This window comes from Hirundo rustica, chromosome 1 (genome assembly GCF_015227805.2).
Source record: "Hirundo rustica isolate bHirRus1 chromosome 1, bHirRus1.pri.v3, whole genome shotgun sequence".
Classification (NCBI taxonomy): Eukaryota; Metazoa; Chordata; class Aves; order Passeriformes; family Hirundinidae; genus Hirundo; species Hirundo rustica.
The window spans coordinates 14,547,172-14,552,623 of NC_053450.1; the positions used below are offsets into that span (position 1 = coordinate 14,547,172).

Below are 5,452 nucleotides of genomic sequence, written 5' to 3' on the forward strand. Positions count from 1 at the left end.
TTTATTGTTCAGCTACTGTTAGCTCTAGGCAACAACAGTGGAAGACGCACATTCATAAAAGCTATTAGAATAATTCTCTTATTGCCTTTTCTTTCTTTTCTTCTTAGTTTGTACAGTTTGGAAATCATTATAAGCCACTCTACATGTTTATATACCTACACATTCACATTTTTTATTGGCTCCATAAAACATTTCTCCCCTATGTGCATGAATCCATAAAAGCAGCATAAAGAGTAGAAAACACGACAGGTCTGTAGAATTTATGCATATAAGAATGCTGCAGGCTGGGAAAGAATATACAAATGCTTTTTTTCCAATACATCCTATCTATTCAGTGATCTAGATTATAGCACAGTGCACACAAGAATTTTGTGACAGCTGCTTGTCCCCCATCATTCTTCAAATAGTCCACGCTGTCTTCTGCCACACGGTGTGTTTATCTTGGCTACCTACCCACCTCTCCAATATTATTAGCAGTGTGATGATTTATAGTGTTAATGGAAAACATTTCAGTCAAAGGCAGGATCCAGTGCTATTGAAACATGTTTTGACATACATAGCCAGGTCAGGCCAAAACATATATTTTATTTTTTTTCCTTGAAAATAATCTGGAATGGTTTTCTTTTTTCCCTGATTGACAATAACTTACTAGACACAGTTGTCCATGGCGTAATAGTGTTGCATTTCACTGAAAACCTGCCATTATCTACAGCCAAACCTGGGATTTTCAGCAGATCACAGATGTTTTTAAATCAAAAACTAATTTCTTCAGTGGTAAAATGAAAAAAAGAAAAAAAAAATAGATCATCTGTGTTGCTCATGATTGTCTGAACCTTAACATAGGCAGTTATGTTTCAGTAGGTTACAGCAACTGAGAGAGGTACTGTTTAGTATTGAATCATTTCAAAATTACATACTGTAGAAGACAGAAATACCACATGGGATTTTGTTTACAGTGGTGGAAAAAATTGTGTTTATAATCTCAGAAAAAGAAGGAGATGCGTTGGGAAGTTAGATGTCCATCATTTCAGATTCCAGCTCTTGCCACTGAGGAGTTCTCTGGTAAGAAATATTGGATGAATCACTTTGCCTGTGACTGGGCTGCCTCATGGCTGTTCAGCAGTGTAGAAAAATGGTACTTTGTGGGCTTGAAAGAGAGGCAAAGGTTAATTTTCAGAGCATGAAACCAGGTTTTACAGTTTCCTCCTGTGGTCTTATTCAGTGTCCTTTAGTCTGTAGTCTTATTAACCACTCAGCTGTACTGCTTTGAATTTTTTTCCAGTGACAAAATAAGAACAGCAATTATTGCATAAATATCTTTGAAATGCTCCTGCAGTCCTCTCAAGGAGACAGTCACATTCAACACTGCATTATTGCTGCTGTAAATTCTGTGCAAATATGCCTCAACATTCAAGAATAAACATCTTTGATAGATTTAAGTTTAGTTATCTTGATTGACAAAGTGAAACAAGATCCACATAGATGTGAAAGTTCTGTGACTATGCTGCAAGGTCCTGTGGGGTAAATCCCTTCCTTAAAATACTCATTGTTCTTCTGGTATGGGACTATACAAAGAACAATAGCTTATCTTCTGATGAAAAAAACCCGTTTTTATAGGAAATAATGTCCCAGAAGCAGAATACAGAACCCAGGACAAACCCTTTGGCAAGAACTCACAGGTTCTTGTACTCTTCCTTAAGGAAGTCAGGTTTTCTGGTTTCAATACTTTCTCCTTCCAAATTTCCAGACTCAATACATATATGGTTCTGAATATTCCAGATCATCTGGAATGGGTTTAAAGAACAGATTGGGGGATGGAGAAGATTAGGCCAAGCAATCTCTTTATCCAACAAAACCTCTCAGCATTCTCTGTTTCTGAAGCCATTCAACACACAAAGAATTGCATCAGTTTAACTGTTTTCAGCCTAACACAGTTGAAAAAGTTGTGATGTTGTGAAGTCCTTGGCAGGCAGATTCTAAGAGTTTGAAGAATGGTTCATATTAGTATAAGTAATATAAATAAAATCTGGTTGGTTTTGCTTACCTACTAAAAAAAAAAAAACAAAAAACCCAAACAAACAAACAAAAAAACATACAATGTGTGTGTATGTGTGTGTATATTTTGAAATTAATAATGTTTTTGCTAAATTGCCTAAAATAAAGTAGCTTAGTGGGTTTAGATGATAAATAAACTAAATTTTTTTGGTAGAAAAGTTTTAAAATAAGACAAATACAAACTTCTAAAGGAGTGCCCAAACCATTTAAAACTTTTTTGCTTCTTCCATGTTGCTTTTCTATGTCTCTGCTTTTTACAGGATCCTAAATGAGAAAGGTACCTCTTTTTTTGCAGTAATCATTGCTGAATAAAGACATTATCTTCTTGGAAGATTTAAGCTGAAAGATGGGTTAATCATAAGTTTTTCAAATGATTCATTCAAGCTTTGTTCTATTGTCAGATGTGGTTTGGAAAATTCCCACCTTTGCTTATGATATATTTGTGAACTGGAGGCAACCAACCAAACAACATAGGAAATTCAAATTAACTATAGCATTAATTTCATGCTTCTGAGAGAGAGATGGAGATTGGAAAGAAGAAAATTTTCTTTTCGTGTTGCATTGCTATTGTTCTTTCAAGTATTTTGGTTTCAAAGGGAGGAATGGAAGGAAGAACACATTTCTTTGCACTTGAGCTCCCTTATTAATAATAATATTAGTAATATTTGAGCTCTCTTTTATTACATACCAGTGTGTATAAACAAGTATAAACAGCGTGCTGTATGTATCTGATGCAGATTTCCTAAGAGAACTGCTGAGTAGTCACTTCCTTGCTGGCATTGGCCCAGGTGGTAATGGCTGTAGGAGTTTGGAACAGGTTTAGCCACTTAAGCCACAGGTCACCCTTCCTCCACTATTTCTGAGCTTCTCATTTCTCTGGGATGGGTCTGCCTCAGCTCATCACTCATTGTGGGAGGAGCTGCCTTGCATCCCAGATGCCCACTCTGTATTTGGATTTTCACTGTGTGAGAGAACAGAGAGGAAAAAAATACATGGGAATGTTCAGCCCATGTTGATTGATTGTTCCCTAGCTATGAAACAATTTTCTGTACCAATTATGTTTTTGCAGATGACAGAAGCCATTTAGTCTAATGACCCTAATAATTAATTTTCATTATAAATCAGATTAGTTAATGATGCTGAAGTATACATTCTTCACAGAACTAAAGCACAGTATCTCACATGAGCTCTCAGGACATATAATTTGCTATATAAGGCACCACTTTAGAGATTTTTGAGTGAATAAGAGTAGCATTGACTGTCTTTGACCTCCAGGATTCAGTGGGAACACCTACTGTGCCAATGTCAGCTCCTTGGTAATGGCTTTTCATTTGCAGCCAGGGGCACAGAGCACCCAAGGCTGAAGATTCACCAGTTTTATTGCATGTTCATGGGCAAAATTACTTAAGCCATTTTTTTTCCCCCTTCACTGTAAAATGTTGTGACAGAGCAAACAGTATTCTGGGAACAAGGTGATGATTTTTTGTTCTATTTCCAGAATAATATTCTTGGTGAATTTTTCTAAACTTTTGGTCTTGTGGTAACTTTAATACACATAAAGACCATCTGTAAAACATGTAAGTGGGTAGTGAGCAAACAATCAAAATTTACTGTAAGTTATATTTGTATTTTTACCATTTAGTCTTTTGCAGTAGACAACCTATGAACTTTCTTCAGAAAATTCACAGGCTTCTTGAGTGAAGAAAGGTAAGAGACATTCTCTACAGCAATTTTGCAGAAAAGTTGTATTTATTATTTCAAGCCATAAAACTACTGATGTCTCACCAATGTATTTAATTTTCCCCATTCTTAGAGTCTCTGCGCTGAGGTGAATTGACTGTTTTTATTAATGGTAAGTATGCAATGAAGAATGTGGATAATCCCTGTGCAGCTTGTATCTTTTGATTTTAGTTTAGGGTATTAAGCCATCCATTATTTTTGGTGTGAAATGGGTCACCATCTCATGTGGTGCTCTTCTCTAAATGAATCCTTCTAGTCATGATAGCATTGTCAAAGCATAGATTAACAAACTACAACTGGTGGTGAATACACAGTGAATTATCTGGTTTGCACATAAGTGCAGTGGAAGTGAAGCCTTGTACACGCAGCCAAAGCCAGTGTGTCGGCCTTGCCTTTCTGGTGGGCTCAATAAACATGTTTTGGGGTGCCATTCTGTTCACTGGCTTTACCAAAGGAATCACACTGAGTCAAAATAAAACAAAATCAAACAAAAGTAAAAGAGTTAGGAAGGAGAGAGAGGAAACAGAAAGTGAAGATCTGTAAGAAAGTTAACAGCGCCTCACTGATAGACTCATATTTTTGACTACATGTAACCAGAAGGTAAAAAAAGAGAGGAAGAAGTAGATACCCAAACTGGAAAACTGTTAAAGGAAGAGCAAGAGGGCAGAGTGGGGATTGCATAGCCAATATGAAGAGGAGTGAAGAATCATTTTTACTTGAGAGGATGCGGCTGTTTGGGGTATACAGATGACCTGGCAAATCTGTGTCTGACCAAGGAAAGCTGGAAAGTATTATTTCATTAAATTGTGTCTCATTTCTATTCTTGTCATTAGCACAAAACTGATGAAAATAATGTTATATGAGCTGGCACAGCCTTGTCAGTTCCTCTTTGTACAATATTGTTAAATGTGGTGCTCTCCTCCAGCAATAACGTAGTCACATCCAGCTCCTAGGTTAATTTATAGACTTAATTTTTAATCCATGTATTCCATTAAAATAGAATTCGTTAAAAGAACATCACTGTCAGGTGGTATATTTTCTGTGTCATAGCACTGCATTTAGAGTGAAAATACTGGACTACTGAAGTATCTTATTGTCTCAGGTATCTTCAAAAAGGGAGAAGAGTTAAAACCATACCACACTGCCAATCTGTAAAGGTGGATGGTACTGTGCCATGAAAAAGCTGCAGAAAATGCAAACATTTTCCAGCCTGGGAACAATGTGACCGCAGCAGTGTTGGCTCAGCTTCACTGAGCTCTTGACCTCTCCTGGGGACCAGAAGCTGAACTTGCTGCAGTGGGAAGGGAGCAGAGACTCCCGCAGGTGCAGCCAGCCCTGGGGACTGGGCAGGTATGCATCTGCTCAGGCAATCTGGAAAACCTCCTCTTATATTTTAACTAAGCACGTTTTTAATATAAAAAAAATTGCCTTCAATTTGTTAATTTTAGCCCCCAAATATTTTGCTGGTCTGCAGTTAGGAAGTGGTTTCTTAATTAAAATTTAGAAAAATACAGTGAGGAATGTAAGGACATAAAGTGAACTTGATTGATTTTACCAATGTTTAGTTTCTAATACAGTAAAAGCCCTGCCATAACTACAAAGGATACAGCTTTTGAGAGATCTACTTTTAAATTTGTGTCCTAAGGAACTTCAAGTT

At 36.8% G+C, this 5,452-nt stretch overlaps 1 long non-coding RNA gene across 1 annotated transcript; it reads left to right on the plus strand.

Moving 5' to 3' along the window:
• Positions 1-3,696: 3,696 nt before the first annotated feature.
• LOC120763918 (uncharacterized) lies at positions 3,697-5,122 on the plus strand. The gene is made up of 3 exons (XR_005704147.2): positions 3,697-3,762; positions 3,869-3,907; positions 4,898-5,122. It is a non-coding gene; the product is annotated as an uncharacterized LOC120763918 (long non-coding RNA).
• The last annotated feature ends 330 nt before the right edge of the window (positions 5,123-5,452 follow it).